This window comes from Suncus etruscus, chromosome X (genome assembly GCF_024139225.1).
Source record: "Suncus etruscus isolate mSunEtr1 chromosome X, mSunEtr1.pri.cur, whole genome shotgun sequence".
In the NCBI taxonomy this organism is placed as follows: Eukaryota; Metazoa; Chordata; class Mammalia; order Eulipotyphla; family Soricidae; genus Suncus; species Suncus etruscus.
In genome coordinates, this window is record NC_064868.1 from 122,350,503 (window position 1) to 122,369,749 (window position 19,247).

Sequence of the window (19,247 nt, forward strand, 5' to 3'; positions counted from 1 at the left end):
TATGACTGAACTAAGGAACTTTGACTTACAAAGTTATTGATTGATGAGTCTTTGGTATACAATAATTCAATACCAATCCCACCACCAATGTTACTTCTCTCCATCAGTGTTTTCTTGCTCCCTTATGCACCCCCTAAAGCCTTCCCTATACCTTCAAAGTTTAGTGATTATAGTGTAGGTGTCACGTTTTCAGTGTTGCTAAGTAAGTAAACTTAGAATTGAGCTGCCATATGTCATAGCAATTTCACTTTGGGGCATCTACTCTCAGGACTAAAATAAAACAGTGGCTATAGTGATCCTTCAGCAGGTAGGGCACTTGCATTGCAAGCTGCTGACTTGGGTTCTCTTTGTGATAGTGCCCTATATGATCTCCTAAGCACCATGAGAATTGATCCTTGAGTGCAGAGCCAGGAGTAAGCTCTGAGAATCCCTGGGTTGAGTTGGGCATTCAAAGAAACTGCTCTCCATTCAAAAGGACATATGTACATCACTATACATTGCAGCACTTAGTACAGTAACTACAATATGGAATTAACCTAGGTGTCCAATGACAGATGAATGGATTATGAAGATAGGGCATATATATACACACAATAGAATACTATCCACCATGAAGGAATGGTGAAATAATGCAATGTTCTGCAACCTGGATGGAACTGGAAGATTAATGTTGAGTAAAGTAATCTAGGAGGCAAAAGACAAACAGGATGGTCTCCCTTATCTGTGGTATATAGAATAACTGGATTAGGAAATATAATGTAGGAAAGGGGAGATGCCTAGTTCACCCAGAGCTCAGGGAAGAGAGGACAGAGAAGGAAAGAATGCATTCTTTATTTTTAACATCTACTTTTCTGTGTGCGTGTGGGAAGGGCACACATTTTAGGGAAGGTATGTGTGAGAAACTATTTCAGGAAGTATGAAGTTGGAAAAAAACTAAAGGCTCATGGCATATAGACAATGGACAATGCAGTACTTTTCTTAAATGTTAACTCAGGCAGAAAAAGCTAATAGTTGAGTGAAGCCTGGTGTTCCTGCCATTGACTCTGAATCTATCTACACCCTATAATCAAAGATTTCAGCAATCTACAGTGCTAAAGCAGCTGTTCGAATATATTCAGTTGAAATGAGAAGGTGCCGGGGGTTGGGGGATATATTCAATAGCTAGATGTATAAAACAATCCATTGACTAGAGCTGCAGACTTTGAAATACCTGCCCCAGAGTGGCAGAACAGTGATCTACCTTGTAAAAGAGGTTGCATATGTGCTTTTTTTTTTAAAGTCAAGGATGGAGGGAGAGGACTTGGGGGATGGATAGGTAACAACAAGTGGCCATTTCTGTGATGATACTGCCATCCAGCGGAGAAGTTTTTGCCTATCTGTTGTCAATTCCTAGGGCTTCAATGGGGGGTAGGGGTGGGAGATACAGTTCCTATAAGAAGTCTAGAGCTCAGCTAGTTTATGAAGTAGGTGATGAGGACATTTCAGCCAAGATCAGATAGGACTGGGAAGCACCAGAGAGAGAAACCTGGCCAGGCAGGTTTCTTCAGGTACCTCTGAAGCCCACCAAAGTAAATCATGTCTGCAGACGCTAGAACCCACCATGTCTGAGCAGGGCTTTGAAAAAGTCGTTTCCTAAGCATCAAAGGAAACTGTGAGGGATCTTCTATTGGAATCACTTTCTCTTGAACCCAATCACATTTGAACCATAGGTATCTGGAAACCCATAGAACATCTACCAGGCCTGTGAAAGGACACTAACATTAGTTGCCTGTAAAAAAGATGATGCCAGTGATGTAATGTTGATATAATAGCAGTTGGATATGCCCCTTAGATACCCCCACTGTAATGACAATTGAACCTGGACATTCACCTTGGACCCGCCCCCTTGTGCTGGGTATAAAAGGAAAAAACTTAGACAGTTGTGGGGGGGGTCACAGGATAGTGATCAGAGCAGTCCTTCTTGGTCCACAGGGTACCAGAAATTAAAGCTTAGGAGAGATGCTGCCTGCTCTATATCTACTCCATTTTCTTTCTTGTTTGAACCCAGGCCTCCCCCTGGCAACCTCTGGCTGGTGGATTTCCATCTAATTCTTTCTCCCTTTCTCTGACACATGCCCCGGGCGTTGGCAGCAGGCCTCAGACACCAGGAGGAATAAAACATATACTTAGTTCCTTCCTTTCCCTTCTGCTCCCCTACCTTCCTCTCTCTTCCTTCCCCTCTCCTCCCCTCCCTGTGTACTGGAGATTCAACTCATTCAGCCCATGTACTGGGGATACAGCAAAGGAGAAAGCCCCTGTTGGAGTCTCAGACACTGGAGCACTTGTCCCAAAATGGCAATCATGAGGACGCATGGGCCTGAATCTGTCTTTTAGGATGTTTTCCTAAGATGGGTGCAAAGGAAGAAGACTTGGGGAGAGTACAGGGTAGCAATTTTGTTGCAATATTGCCAAATGGAACAGTTTTTCCTATTCACTCCATGCTGGGGATTCCTGACAACAGAGGGAAAATAGTGAGGATTTTTGCCCCAGAAAGTTTCACTTCTACTAGTACAAGAAAAAGACAATGGTGAAACTTAGACCTAGGTAAGGGAAGACCTTGAAAGCCAGTGAGACATGACCTCACCCAGGCACTGTGCATATCCAGTAACCCAAAATAACAAACAGGATATATTGGAGGCTGCCATTTCTGGCAGGACTATGGAAACCTCAGTAGCAGCACCTTCTTAAGGCTGCACTATAGCTGACATGCATGGCCTGGTTGGACCCAGTGACCTGGAACCTCTCTGAATCATGGAGCATCAACCAAATAACATTGGTATCCTGGAGTTCTGGCAATGTCTGCAGGGCAGCAGACCTGCCTGGTACATGGGCAGGGCCCTCCAGACATAGCAGTAGAGATTTTTTTTCTCCCCTAGTCCTGAAAATCCAGGGATCCTGGTATCTTTATTCACTCTTGCATTGAAGTCAAGGATCCAGGCTCTCGATGGATATCCTGTTCTTATTTCCTGAATAAGGCAGAGCCAGATGCCGTAACCCCAGTGTCTGTAACCCCAGGAAACTTGGTGGTGTCCTTGGTGGTGAGCCAGACCCAGGAGGTTCATGTTGCTCCCCACCTAGCCTGGATTCTTTCAGAAACTATAGAAACCCAGAACCCTCTGAGAGCTCCCAGTCACTAAGCTGTGACTCAGGCAACCATAGGTGTCCATAGGCAGTGTTGGAGCTTGCTGAAAAAGTGTCCACTGGATGGCAATGTTGGCCTAAAAATGTCAACCAGTTCCTTGTGCATTTTTCTCTACCTCTACCCATTTGGGGATGAAGAAAAATACTCAGGGAGGCAACATCTCTGCCTTTGAGGGATTTTTTTTTATAATTTTTATTTTGACCATATTCGCTTACATATCTTTCACAGTAATGTTTTAGGTACATATTAGCATTGAATCAGGGGAATTCCCATCACCAAATTTGCCCTCCCTCTACCCCCATTCCCATCCTACATCCCATATACCCCACTCTCACCCCCCAGGCTGCTAGAATAAGTGGTCCCCTATGTGTCTAGCTTACTACTTAGTGATCATATATCTGTTTGGTCCTGGTACCTTTGAGGGATTTTTGTTGGGATTCAGGAATGTAGTCAAAAGGAAGTTATTGTTATTGGCATCATCTCGTGTGGAGTTTGGAGCTCCCACTTCATTTTTTTTTGGTTTTTGGTTTTTAGGCCATACCCAGAGGCACTCAAATCACTCCTAGTAGGTTCTAGGAACCATATGAGTTGCCAGGAATCGAACCCAGGACTGTTCCAGGTCACCCACATTCAAGCAAACGCCCAACCACTGTTCTATCACTTCAGCCCCATGGAGTTCCCACTTCCTAAATCAATTTCTAGGTACATCATTATCAATAGATATCCATAATGGTCCTCTGGCTACAATCCTAGCTTTCACTGGCCACTGTGACAAGTAGTGACAAGAGGGACCAGATCTATAGCACATCAGCAGTGCATTTGCCTTGCAAACAGACGATCTGGGACAGACCCACATTCAATCCCCAGCATCCCATATGCTCCCCCAAGCCTGCCAGGAGCAATTTCTGAGCACAGAGCCAGGAATAACTCCTGAGCACCACTGGGCGTGTCCCCCAAACAAAAAAATAGTGACAAGAATGCCTGTATTTCTTTTCTTGAGCCACTGCTTCTGCTGCTCCAACTCTATAAATATATCTATATAGTCGTCAGCAGAAGAAAAGCCCAAGAGGAACTAGGAATAACAGATCTGGCTCAGGAGAGAAACAAGTGAAATGGTTGCTGCACCTCTTGATGTCCTGTAGCCATAAAAGACTCCAGATTATTTGTGGGAGGCCACTGAGTGGGGATGTGTAATGTATGTAGGAGAGGAGTCCCCCAGTGAATCTGTACACACAGGTAACCTGGAAGCTGATCTAACATTTACTATGCCTTTGAGAAGCTCTACATGAGTGTTCTCTATATTCCAATACATACACACATAGAAGTATACATGGGTAGATATACATAGATATGGTATTAGCTAAATATTTGCATATATGCCTTTTCCCTGTAATTTTTCTTTGAACTTCCTTGGAGAGGAATTGTACACATAATTTTACCTACTCAGGGCCAGAAGACACACACATATCTCAGCAGCAACAACTATGTTTAGGATCCCTTGCAGACAGGTGTGCTTTATGGAATAAAAATTTTCTTTCATGGGGCCAGAAAGATAGTACAGTGAGTAATAAACTTGTCTTATGTGCATTGGACCCCCTGTTTAACCCTAGTCCTTTATATGGTCCCCCAAGCACTACCAAGGGTGAGCCCTGAGCACTGCTGGGTGTTGCTCAAAAATAAGCAAAAAGAATTTCTAACAGGCCAGAGAGCTAAATCTGGCATATGTCTCCAGCATCCCATAGCCCTGAAAACTACAGGACAACCCTTGAGGCCAAAGTCCAGTTGCCTCTGATCAAGGTGTGACCTCAAAGCCAAAACAAAACAAAACGAAATTTCTTAACACATGAAAGGAAAATCCATGATAAGAACCTGGAATGTGGCTTAAGCAGTAGAGCTCAATTCTTGTTAGTTTGCGGCCCCGGTTTTGAGCCCTGGCAGAGTAGGACCCACTTCTGTCCCCAGGGTCCTCTGCCCTTCTCTACCCCCATCCCCATCCCAACAAGGCTGATCTTTTTGTGGTGGCCAATGAGCCTCCTGGCTCCATAGGCAGCCCTCCAAAAGAAAATCCACTGATAATTTAGGAGATGCTCCCAGGATCACTGTGCCCAGGCATTATGGGGCACTGCAGACTGTACTCACACTCACAAGTCACCTCACAGCCAAGGTCAACTTGGGGTGCTAATAGAGCTGAGTAGTAGATGAGGCCTTTGATAAGGCCTACTACTGAGAACCCAGCAGGAGATAGGTTGGAAAGATCTGACAGTATTTCTGGAACAATGATGACATCAAATGTAATATATTTGCTAATCCAGTGAACCAGGTACCTTCATTTCCTTGAGAGGAATGGCAAAGGAGGGAAGTCAGGGGCAGTGGACATCTCCAAAGACAAGAGCCCAAGCAGGCTAACAGAAAGGAGTAGGGGACTTGTGGGTTCAGATCATCATAGGTCTTGGATACTGCATGGGATAGGTAGAGGTTCCAGCTGACTGGGCACAGGGAATCTGTTGGCCACCATGTCTGAATAGGGCTGCTATTGGCTGCTGTGAAGGAAACTAGGTCAGTGGTTGTAGCATTTGTCTTGAACTCACAAGTATGTCATCCATACCGGGCACAGATACAGGAATTTCTCTAGACTTGGTACAGCTCAACAAAAGAGCATTCGTGCAACTAACGAAATAACATTGGAGACACAATTTCCACAGATATGAGTGCACCTTTAGAATTACACCCAGGATATTGCTATGACTAAATTAGGGGTAGAAAATATGGCTTCTTATCCTGAATTTCCAGTAGTCCTTAGACATAGGGACACTGTTGGCCTTCCCAGCCTCTCCCAGCAAAACAATAAGATAGCTGCCAAAGCCACACCTTTCCCCAACCTCTGAATACCAGAGGTGCTTTGCTAGAGATCCAAGCTCTTAGTACCTCCATTTGCTTCTACACCAATATTGTTGACTGGTTCCAGGCTAGGCCAGAATCCTCTGTGACCCTGCAGATGACTTTAATTTTTAGGATGGTAGCCTACATAGTCAATTTACAGACAAAGCAGAAGGCAGCACTGAAAAAATACTCCTTTGATGGCACTGTGGGTCAAGAAATACCAGTCACCTTGGTCACTTGGCTGTTCCCTCCTCCTTTTATAGATTTAAAAAAAAGCAAACACCCAAATTCTCTCTAACACATATAATACCACTTGAGAATGCAATGGTTATGGCTGGGTGCAGTCTAAAATACATGTGGTTGAGGTATCTTCAGATTCCCCTGGAACAATTCTGAAGAAAGGTTTTTGTGTGCATTTTTGGTTGTTTGTTTTTGGGGCTATATGCTGTGAGGCTCAGGAATTACTCCTGGTAGACTTTGGGGACCATAGATAATGCTAGGGATCAAACATGGATGAGCTGCATGCATGGCAAGCACCCTGCCCTGCTGTACTATTTTTATAGCCCAGCCCATCTGAAGGAAAAATCATTGTTGAAAAAGGAAGCCTCATTACTCCTGTGTCAAAATGTCTAAATGTGCATTTTAAACATTACTGCAAATTCCTGGTCTCTGTCTCTGTCTGTCTGTCTGTATCTCTGTTTCTCAGGAAACTGTTCTATTTTCTTTTTTAAAAAAAAAACTTTATTTAGGTTTTTGGGCCACACCTGGCTGCACTCAGGAGTTACTCCTAGCTCTTCGTTCAGAAATTATCCCTGGCAGGCTCAGGAGAATTTATGGGTTGCCGGGAATTGAACCCAGGCCCATCCTGGGTCGGCCAGCAAGGCAAATGCCCCGCTGCTATGCTATCTCTCCGGCTCCCAACTTTTCTCTTTTCTTTCTTTTTTGTTTTCTTTTGTTTATTTGTTTTTGTTTTTTCGGTTACACCTGGCAGTGCTCAGGGGTTACTCCTGGCTCTGCCCTCAGAAATCATTCCTGGCCTGGTTGATCTTTCAAGAGGTAACAGTAGTGCTGAAGTCTCCAATTACTATTGTGTTGCCATTGATGTTCCTTCAAGTCTATCAGCAGCTGTTTTAAATATTTTGCTTGCCCCTCATTGGATGTTTGTATATTTAGGAATGCAATTTCTTCCTGATTTATATGACCTTTCATTATTAAGAAGTGACCCTCTCTATCTCCTATAACCTTTTTTGAGTTTATTTTTATTTTTTATTTTTATTTTTTAATTATTTATTTAAAGAAAATGTATCACATTGTTGATTTAACTGATCATAATACATTTATTATGATTATAGAAATCAGTTATTAAGATAGAAAGAGAATAGAGAATTAAAAATGGAAAAGGGGGAGAGAGTTCATTAGCAGTTATATTAGTGAAAATTATTGTATCACCTATAAAGTCATTAATGCAATAGCCAAGGGTTTAGTATGCTCCCTTTTTTTCTCCAGAGATGGAAACTACACTAAAAAATAAAAAAATAAAAAAGATGTGTGTGTTGCAAATGTTGTATGCGTAGACACAGCAAAATATGGAAGAAATTGGAAATAAACAACTTTGACCTAAAAAGTTGGGAGATCTTACCCCCAAAGCACTTTGGTGTAAGACCAAGTCAAGGCTCCAGGCTGCTCAGTTGTCCCAACCCCCTTGTCATTCACCGTGGTCAGCTCTTCAGTCTCACAGTTGCTGCTGTCAGGTTTCTGTAGTATAGATCCTGGTTTCTGTACAGGTCATTTGTTGAAGACCAGGTGGTGTGTAGTGTCTTCTGGTTCCTATAAACTTTTTAAGTCTAAAGTGTATGTGTTCTGATAGTAGTATGGCCACCCAGTCTTTAAAGGGAGTTGTTTGCCTGAAGGATTGTCTCTCAACCTTTGACTCTGGGTCTGTGCTTGCTCTGACTGTTTATTCAAATGTTTCTTGAAGGCAGCAAAGTGTTGGATTCAATTTTCTGATCCATTTGCTACTCTGTGTACCTTAACTGGTACATTTAGTCCATTTATATTGAGAGAGATGATTGTCAGGATTTTGTGTCATCTTTTTATAGAACTGTGATATGTTTGGGGGAGGGCCTGTTTTGCCTTAAAGTAGACCCTTCAGTCCTTGTTTTAAGGTTGATTTTGAGACTATAAATTTCCTGAGCTGTTGTTTGTGTGAGGTTGTGTGTCCTTCCTTCAAACCTGATTGTGAGAGTCTGGTTGGGTGACGTATTGGCAAGTCATTTCTTTTCCTGAGTTTTTCACTGTGTCCCACTACTGCCCTTGGGCTAATAGGGTTGCTTGTAATATATCTAATATAAATATTAATAATGCTTCTTTGTATATAATTGCTCTTTTTCACCTTGCTGTTTTCAGTAATCTGTCTCTAATGTTTTCATCACTGACTAGGATGTGCCTTGGAATGTTTTTCTTTGGGTCTCTTTTAGCTGGTACTCTTCAGGTTTCCAGGATATGGGGGCATGCACTCTTTAGGTCTGGGAATTTCTCAGCAATGATCTTTGTTGCTTCTTCATAGGGGTTTTCTTCCTGGCTCTCTGGGATCTTAATGATTCTATTGTTGTTTCTGTTGAATTTATCCTAAAGTTCCATTGTTGTCTGCTCAATTATTTTGAGGATTTCTGTACCTTCTGTTTGTTTATTTTGAAGCTTTTTGTTTCATAGTCTGTTGTTTGGAGGTTTTCTGTGCTTCCTCTTCAAGTTAACTTAGAAATTCTGTCCTCAGCAGCTTTTAGCTTGCTGGTGAGACTTTACAACAAATTTTTTATTTTTCTTACCAAGTTTTTCAGTTTTAAGATTTCTCTTTATATTTGTATCATTTCTGCTTTCATATCCTCCTGTGTTTTATTAGCAGTCTGTTCCATTGTTTTTTGGAGCTTCTTGAACATCCTAAGCATTTCCACTCGGAACTCCATTTCAGAGAGTTTATATAGGGGATTAGTACTGACTGGGCCTGCTGATTGCAGTCTTCACCCACTAGGTCTCGGGTTGCTTCTTTTCTATGTTGCTGTCAGTCTTCTTCACTGCCAGGGAGGTCTTAGGGGAGTTTTATGGGTGAGAGATTATCTTGCCCCTGTGTAATCCTCAACCTGCTTGGCCTCTGACCTGTATGGGTGAATAGGTCACAATCCCATTGTTGTCATCGGGGCTACTCTAGCAGGACAGCCATGCAGACCTCACTTGCTAGGATTCTGCAGCCACAGGGACCTTTGTTGTTGTTTGGGTTGATCTGCCACACCGTCCATACTCCCCATTCCTCTGCTTTACAGCAAGATGAGTGGAATTTGTATGCACATTATGCAGGGGTTAGAAATTGGAGTTGACCTTGAAGAACAAATAGAAAAAGTAACTACAGGGGCCAGAGAGATAGCATGGAGGTGAGGCATTTGCCTTGCATGCAGAAGGACAGTGGTTCAAATCCCGGCATCCCATATGGTCTCCCGAGCCTGCCAGGAGCGATTTATGAGCATAGAGCCAGGAGTAACCCTGAGCAATGCCAGGTGTGACCAAAAAAAAAGTAACTACAAAAAAAACTTTTTTTTCTTTATTTAAACATCTTGATTACAAATATGATTGTGATTAGGTTTCAGTCATGTAAAGAACATCCCCTTCCCAAATCTCCCTCCATCCCACCCCACCCCCACCTGTACTCTAGACAGGCTTTTCAGTTCCCTCATTCATTCACATGATTATGGTAGTTCTCAGTGTAGTTATTTCTATAACTGTACTCACCACTCTTTGTGGTGAGCTTCATGAAGTGAGCTGGAAGTTCCAGCCCTCCTCTCATTGTCTCTGAGGATTATTGCAAAAATGACTTTTATTTTTCTTAAAACCCATAGACAAGTGAGACTATTCTGTGTCTTTCTCTCTCCCTCTGACTTATTTCACTCAGCATGATAGATTCCATGTACATCCATGTATAGGAAAATTTCATGACTTCATCTTTCCTGATGGCTGCATAATATTCCATTGTGTTTATGTACCACAGTTTCTTTAGCCATTCGTCTATTGAAAGGCATCTTGGTTGTTTCCAGAGCCTGGCTATTGTGAATAGTGCTGCAATAAATATAGGTGTGAGGAAGGGGTTTTTGTATTGTATTCTTGTATTCCTAGGGTATATCCGTAGGAGTGGAATAGCTGGGTCGAATGGGAGCCCAATTTCCAGTTTTGGGAGGAATCTCCATATCGCTTTCCATAGAGGTTGGACTAGATGGCATTCCCACCAGCAGTGGATAAGAGTTCCTTTCTCTCCACATCCCCGCCAGCACTGATTGTTCTCATGTGATGTGTGCCAATCTCTGTGGTGTGAGATGGTATCTCCTTGATGATCAGTGATGAGGAGTATTTTTCATGTGCCTTTTGGCCATTTGTATTTCTTTACAAAAAAGCTCTTGAGAATCCTGGTTTGAGAGTGGAGCTCTTGGGGAGATGCCTTATAGATGCTGTTACTGTATCTTTCCCAGACTGAAAGTACGTGTTCTGTCTTCTAAGTGCAGAGAAGCAGGAGTGTAAGAAAAGGAAGAGAAAGGAAATGAGAAGAAAACCTCCAGGCTTTGACATTGTGGTAAATGCTCTTTGTTCTTGTCTTCCTTCTCCAAAGAGTGTATTTCATCACAGGCAAATGACAGTGAGGTAAGAACTTATGCTAGTCTCAAAGTAGACATGGCCTATAGACAGTGGTGTACATTCTGGAATTTTCAACCATGGTGGAAAAGGCTTTTGCTCCAGTCCTCATAAAAGAGAAAAACTGTTTCCCCTTTCAGATTCTGAAAGTATAATCTCTTTAAAATGGAAGGGATCTATAGTTTTCTAAATCATACCATAGGTCCCATGGATTTAATAATTTCCCAGGTCTTCGACTAGCTCAAAAGAGGTTAATAGATAAAGACTGATTTTACCAGGGCAAACAGTCAAAGGAGTTCTGAATAGCCAAGAATTTCCAAGAGAGATAACAGCCTTACACCCCTAATTAGAAATGACGAAGTGTTAGATTTAGCATAGCAATATGAAAGGGCCTTGGTTAACAGAACGTCCATAGATGAGAAACTGGTTAGGTGGCCGTCCACTACTCAGAACCGAAGACACAGAATAAAGATTATAGATTTATTAAAGCTCAGCTCTGAGGGCCCGCAAGTCATAGATACTTAATTTGTACACTTTAGTCTAAGCATTCAAGGTCAATATTTGCATTCTTAACCCTTATCTAAGCAAAGCAGTTCTACAAAAGCAGATGTAGTGGTTAGGGCATTCTGACCGGTTGTGTCAAGTTCTGGAACTTTGTCTGCTCATTAAAGTCCAGATTTCCAGGGACTTGGGAAGGGGGAGAATTCTCTGATCTTATTCCAAGCACTTGTTGATCCTGGTCACCATTTTGTTTTCTCTTAGGTCAGATCCAAGCTGTGTAATGGCATTGCTCTGATTCACAAACCAACAACTAAATCCCTTGAAAATCTTGCTGGCCATGGTCCCTTGGGTGACTTATGTGAAGTGGGAGGAGAGGTGGCAGCCTCTAGAAGGAAATGTATTGCTTACACTCTCCCATCTTTGTCACCCCAGGAACTCCTGGGAGATTTAGAACCAATGAAGTTTTAAGTGAGACCCTGTGTTGCTTGGGACTTCACGTTCCACCAGCTCCACCAGGGTTAAGCCATACCTGATGTCCACTTTTTCTGCACCATGAGGGAGTTAAACCGTGCCATCTGATTTCTCAGGGACCATTATATTCAGGCTAGGACAAGGAATATCTCTGCAAGAAAGGAGAGCTAGTCCTGAACTTTACACTTGCATTTTGGGTTTGTCACCTTTCTCTCAGAAAAGAATTTCAGGAATAGAAGATCAGTAAAGAATCACAAGTCCAATGGGAAATAGAGAGTTACAAGGTAAAAAAAAATGTGGACAAGAGAGAACATGGGCTTCTCCAGGGAGAGAGCCCAACTTAACCTTGGGGATATTTTCCATACCAGCTTTGGCCCAAATTCTTTCACAATGAATGGGGCTTTTCTGGGACAAAAGAACTGACCATCTGGTCCTTCCTTTCTTGTTGTTACAGCAGCCTTTGATCCTGCATTCCTGAGGCACCTCTCCTCTAGTCATCAATGCTTTAGGCCTGGAATTATGCATGGCTTTCCTGTTTCCTAATGTGGATCCTTTGTCTCAAGGACCTCCGTGACTTTAAGCAGATTCAGGTTTCAGATTTGCCCAGTATGCAATGCCTTGGTCTCCCCTATCTTTCTGCCTGCAACTATAAGAAACAAAGACTCAGTGTTCCTTGAAAACCCCCAACGGAAGGAACTATACTTGAACTTAGTACTATACTATATTTCTTCTTCAGCAATAGTTTCTCTTTTGCTTTTTCATAAGCTTCCTTTTCTAACACCGAGAGTGGACATCTTCATCACTCAATATTTTCTGGTAATGTGGGCATCTAGAGAACTGTGAACCAACATAATTGGACTCTAAGGTTTTAAGCACATACCCCAAAATGGCAAGATGGTGGTCAGCTGGTATTAGCAACTTCGGACCTGTTTTTTCCTAAAGGAATGGCAGTGGGAGTAGATGTGGGAGGTGCTAAGTATAACTACAGGTTTTTATTTCTGTGACAAGATTGCCATCAAGCGGCACTGTTTTGCCAATCCATTGGCACTTCCTGGGAGAAACAACTAGGAAGTGAAGCCCTGTGAAAAGAAACATGCCCCAGGAAAGAATAAAGCTCTGCTGGTTTCTGAAGTGGGTAGTGAAAAAAGTTCAACAAAGGCCAGATAGGGCCAAGGGATGTCCAGAGACAGAAACCTGGTTTGTAATCCAACTTCCTTGCACCTTTTAGAGTCTTACAAAGAGATCCAGGGTCACAACTATGGAGGCAGCCATATTCTGGGCGGAACTATGGACTCTTCCAGGAACCACAAGTGGGCTTGGGATAGTTTCTGCACGGACTCTTTTCCCTTTGAGCCAGACCTTCCTGAGCATAGTTGGCTGGGAAAACGTCCATATGAGGGAGCAGAGCCCAACAAAGAAGGAAGCATTAAAGTAAACATACCTACACAGGTATTTTACAGACTAGCCTGAGACATGGCATAGTGACTGAGTTTGAGGTCTCCAAATCATCCAATTCTGAGTTGTATTTGAACACTGGGACACCACTGGCCCTGTGGACAAATACTTAGATGCCTGAGGTTTGCGTTTGAATTTTTTATCAATTGAGTTCTACCCCCCCCCTCCAACACGGGCCAGAAAGATTGTACTATAGGCTCCTTTGAATGATGCAGTCATATAGCTTCTGCACTGTTAGTAGCGGTGTTCAGTGGAACCCTTGAGCAACCCCCGCCCCCAATCTGGTCCTATCAGTTACCAACAGTGGAGCCACAGGCTGTATCTCAAACCATGCTTAAAAAGTTTCCACACGATGGCACTGTCGTTCTAGAAATTTCAGCCACCCTCCTGTGCTTGGCTTCACCCTCCGCCCTTTGTGAATCAAAAAAGGCCTACAGTGGCTCCTGTAATCATTTAAGCCTTCTAAGTTGCTGGTAGATCTTTATTGGAAGCACTTGTCTTTGGGGGGCTTAGATATGTATAGATAGTAATATCAAAAAGTATAAAGGAGTACCCCTGGGATAGTGCCCACAAAAACAGAAGCCTGGCCAGTTGCCCTACCCCAGTGCCTGTCAGGCACTGCATGCTGAGCCTCCGGTTATATCTGCTGAAGCCTTGAAGGAATAGCGAGAAGCATTATGGACATTTTTACTGGTAATCCTTTTCTCTTTGAGCTGATATTAGAATGAACCTTGGTACTTGGAATTCCCTGTATCACAGGAAAGGTCAACAAATGCACACATTCTACAGTCCATTGATGGGTCTTTGGGCTTGTTTAACTAGATTGGTTTCTATGCCTGGGGCTTCCAAGGAAATAATCTGGTTCTATGCTTGCATCTTCATGCCCTAAGAAACTAGTAGCCTTTCTTCTAGGGCCAGGACCAAGTGGTCTCAGATGCATTGTCTGGGAAATAAATAAGGACAGAACTAAATATCCAAGCCAAAGTCAACAATAATAGAATCAATGAACCTAAACTTTAACAATCTAAACTCAAAGGATCCTGTTATACTGGCAAGCAAGGGGGCTAAGGGTGGTGGGATAGGATGCACTGTGAGGCCATTGGTGGAGGGAGGTTGACACTGGTGGTGGGAAGAGCCCTGACTCATTGTATATCTGAAGTGCAACTATGAAGGATTCTGTAGATCACGATTTGTTTTAATAAAATAAAATTTAAAAAATAAATAAAAGGTATAAAACATTAAAAAAAGAAACTCGTAGCCTTTTTTGCTTCTGCAGTGATGGCTGCAGACAGCCAGGAAAAGTTTAGCCCCTTCTTCCTGAACATGGTGGCAGTCAAGGCAACACCCCTAAGGGATCTATGTTGTAGCACTCTTGGGTGGGCTGTCAAAGATCAGGGCTCAGATGGTAGCTTCCACTGCAAAGCCCAGTAAGTTAGGTGGCTGGAACTGCTCCTAAATGCTCCCAACTCACCATGTCTGGCTCTCCTCAACATTCTCCTTGGATCTGCAGCCAGTGCTCAGAAAGCTTCCATTTGATTAGCACTGTTGCTTCTGAAATGACAACCAGTTTCTTTGCATGGCCTCTCTGCCTTTTTTGCTTCCTAAAATGCCCTGGGAGGTAAGAACTTTGTTTGTTTGTTTGTTTTTGGGTCACACCCATATGATGCTCACGGGTCACTCCTGGCTAAGCGCTCAGAAATCGCCCCTGGCTTGGGGGACCATATGAGACTCTGGGGGATGGAACCACGGTCCTTCCTTGGCTAGCGCTTGCAAGGCAGACACCTTACCTCTATTGCCACCTCACCAGCCCCAAGGGAGGTAATAACTTTTAAAGGCTTCTGCTTTGGGTGCTACACTGTGTCTTAGGGGCAGTAAAGTTCGTTTTGGGATTATTTTTTGAAGAATGTACAGAAGTAGACATCCAAAGGGGAAGAAGAATGTCTTTTCACATAGCCTTCATCATCTTAGGTTTTTGCTTTAAAATGTCTTCCAGTCTCTCTTCTATGTTCATTCATCCAGCTCCATTCTCAGTTGAGGTGCCATAGTCAGCCAGTGAAGGATCACTACTGAGTCCTAAGGGACTGTCTTGGGGGTTGGTGAAGAAAGAAGGTTGCCTTGGTTCAACATGGTGTCTCTGTCCCAAGTTAGTTGTGGGATAGAGACCATATAAATCTTTGTGTGGCACAGTACACACATGCTACCTTAAACAAAGGCTGTTTTTAGTAGTGCCCTTCGTAAAACTTGGAGATGATGATATTGTCTGTGTTTTCTCTTCCCACAAAATTCATTCACTCAGTTGCTATGCTCATGCGTGTCATGGCTGTGCTCTCCAGGGACTGCATACCCTAGCTAATATGTGGGCCTACACATGGCTATTCCTAAGAGTACAAGTATTGTTGTTCTGGGAACCCTGGACAGTAGAGCCTCTATGTTTATGCTTCTGTGAGTTACTGAGGCCTCATGCTTTCAAGGCAGGCTCTTTCTACAAATGATCTATCCTCTATCCTTTTGGACGATTTTTCTGTTCAAGACAATGCTGCATGATAACCATTACCTAAACTTGTTTTCATTTGTGTTTTTTGTTTGGGCACCACATTTGGCAATACTCCTGGCTTACTTGCTCCTGGCTCTGTGTTCAGGAGATCATATGGGCTAATCTGGGTTGGCCGTGTGCAAGGCAAGTGCCTTACCTTCTGCACTATAGTTCTGGTCTCCTTCCCTCTGTTTTTAAAAGCCCTCTTTGCAAAGAGAGGTAATCACCTCAATTCCTTGGATGTGCTTCCAGATTATAGAAGAAAGTCAACAGACAAGTTGTGTCCTTTAGGTTCTCCCTGTTCTCTGACCCCCACAAGACTCTTGTTGTGGGGCTCTTATGTCCTTGTCACATCAGAACAGATGCAAGTCTTACCCTACTGAATCCTGTCCATTTCTGGTGTACCAACTCCCTGTGGGTGCAAAACCACTCCTCACCCTGGGCACATGATGGAGAAGTTATTTTCTAGGAGTGGATGTTATTTTATATGTCATATTCTCAGGCACATGGTTTTATTTTTCCTTCTTTCTTCTGGAGCCCACAGCACTGGCAATCAATTCGTGTCCAAGACTTGTTACCGAGTAATGGCTGTGCATGACCAGAATACTTTGTCAGGGTCTGCATTTATCCAGAAGAAATCAGTTATGGAGCTGGAGAAATAGTACTGCAGGTGGGGTACTCCCCTTACACACAGTCTATCGCAGTTCCTTCCTAAGATCATATGGTCCCTTGAGCTCCATCAGGAACGAATTATCCCTGAGCACAGAGCCAGAAGTATCTGGAGTAAACTATGAGTAGAACTGGGTGTGGCCCAAAGAACAAACAGAAAAAGAAAATGTTTCAGTTCCTCATAAGTCAGCTATATCTAGAACAAATATCCTAAAGCCTTAAATCCAGGGGTCCTCAAACTTTTTAAACAGGGGGCCAGTTCACTGTCCCTCAGACCATTGGAGGGTCTGACTATACTAAAAAACAAAACTTATGAACAAATTCTTATGCACACTGCAGATATCTTATTTTGCAATGAAGAAACAAAACAGATACAAATACAATATGTGGCCCGTGGGCCATAGTTTGAGGACCACTGCCAGTGGATTGTTTATTTATCCCATTTGGCAGCAGGCATAAACTTGGCACAGTTTCTTGAACTGTCCTTAATTCACCCTGGTACAGAGTTCAGGTCAAAATCCATGAGTGTCCATGCCAACTATGTGATGGCTATAGTTGTACTGAATGAAGCAAAATTGGGAGAACTGGAGATGGTCAGAGACTGTTTTGTGGATCTGCTCCTTAATTTCCCTTCCTAACACCCAGAAGTATCTGAAAGGACTGGAACTACTTGTGACTTTGTCCTTTATTTAATCCTTAGTGAGTAGGGAATGGCATGATGATGATGTCGGAACCCTATTCAATCCTTCACATCCTGTGTTCCTGAGGGCATATGAGGTATATGCAGCCCCTTCCCTTCCCTCACCATCCTCCACCCTCAGGAGTGGTTGAGGCCATTCTCTCACTGTGCTGGTCCATGGCTTCCAGATTCTTCAGCAGTTTCAGGAATGAATGAAAACACTGAGTCATAAAGGTGCTCAGATTCAGAAAGATAAGAAAGCAGGGTCCCTGCGGGGGGGAACTTTTATAGGAACATTGAGTGTTGAGTCTCTTACCAAGTCACAGGCTAGTACAAAATATCACATCATTTCCATTCATTTCTCAGCCATGTCTCTTTGAATTTAGGGCCCATTAATGTTGGTAAGATGAGATTAAGGTCTTGCATTCTCATTTTTTCTTTATTTTTTAATATGGAACGCTTTACGAATTTGCATGTCATCCTTGTGCAGGGGCCATGCTCATCTTTTCTGTATCATTCCTATTTTAGTATATGTGCTGCTGGATCGAGCACTTGCATTCCCATTTAGGTTGGTGGGGGCTGCCTGTTTATTTAAGACTATCTAGGTTACATATATGACCATTAAGCTAGGAGCCTGTTCTCTTTGGTCCAAGACCTGGAGCATAGCATATTTTTCACTCTAAGATGCACCTGACCATAAGACACACACAGTTTTTAGATGCTCTCCTCCCCTACACTCAGGCTTCAGCTCCAGATGGCATTTGCTCCAGAAGACACACCCGGGGGTGCATCTTATGGTACAAAGAATACGATAATTTATGAGTACTGGGTAACTGTGTGGAGCTGGAGCAATATTACAAGGGGTAGGGCATTTATTTTGCATGCAGCCAACTCAAGTTCGAGCCCCAGATGCCATATGGTTCCCCCAAGCCTGCCAGGAGCAATTTCTGAGCCCAGAGACAGGAGTGACCTAAGCGCTGCTAGGTGTGGCCCTTAAAAAATTAAATAGAGTCACCTTCAGGCAGCTGGTGAGAATAAACTGAGGCTTCCTCATTTTTGCCCACCCCACTTCCTGAATTTAGAATGATCCATGAGCTGGTATAATTATTGCAAGCATTGGAGTAGTGGTGGAACAAGAAGAGGGATGCGTAGTACAGATTTCTATCACAGTGTTCCAGGGGCCTGGACGCCTCTATTAATATGACTGTAGCCCTACAAAATAATGCTGAGGGCAGTGAAGTTCCAGTTACATTAGTGACTTAAAGGCTGACCTGCAGGCATGCTGTGGTAGCCCAGCATTGGCTCCTGCATCTCCTGTGGTAACTCCAAAGTGCAGAGCCATCTCAATGAAAATTCATCTTCATGAAAATCCCTTTTGTCTGCTTGGACAGGGTTTGGGGGGGCAATTAATTGCATGTAATTAATTGACATTACATTTCTTCACACCTAAAATGGCTTCTACCTCAAAGATGGTTATCTCTTTGGTTCAAAATATGCCTTTTTTCTTTTTTGGTTCAGGCATGTGTTAGGAATTACCAGATGCTCAGCAAAGATGAGTGCTTTCTGACTTTAAAATGAAATTTTCTGTGACCCAAGTACAGCGGGTAGGTCATTTGTCTTGCACACAGCCTACCTGAATTCAATCCCCTGGCATCCCATGTGGTCCTCCAAGCCCACCAGGAGTGATTTCTGAGTGAAGAGCCAGGAACAATCCCTGAGCACTTCTGGTTGTGGCCCCAAAACAAAAAATAAAGTGAAATATTTCTTTTTTAAAATGAAAATTTCTTCTTTTAAGAATAGCTCGGGCCTGGAGAGATAGCACTGCGGTGTTTGCCTTGCAAACAGCCGATCCAGGACCAAAGGTGGTTGGTTCGAATCCCGGTGTCCCATATGGTCCCCCGTGCCTGCCTGGAGCTATTTCTGAGCAGACAGCCAGGAGTAACCCCTGAGCACCGCCAGGTGTGGCCCAAAAACCAAAAAAAAAAAAAAAAAAGAATAGCTCAAGGGGCCAGAGTGATAGTACACTGGGTAGAGCATTTGCCTTGCACATAGTCAACTTGGTTCAATCCCCAGCATCACGTATGGTCCCCTGGGCCTACCAGGAGTAATTCTGGAAGGCAGAGCCAGGAGTAACCCCTAAGCCAGGAGTAACCACTAGGCATGTCCTAAAAACAAATAAGCAGAAAAGAAGAGGGAATAGCCCATCA

At 43.2% G+C, this 19,247-nt stretch overlaps 1 non-coding gene across 1 annotated transcript; it reads right to left on the reverse strand.

The window, feature by feature from the left end:
• Positions 1-17,485: 17,485 nt before the first annotated feature.
• Positions 17,486-17,592, reverse strand: LOC126000300 (U6 spliceosomal RNA). The gene has a single exon (XR_007492651.1). It is a non-coding gene; the product is annotated as a U6 spliceosomal RNA (small nuclear RNA).
• Positions 17,593-19,247: the final 1,655 nt, after the last annotated feature.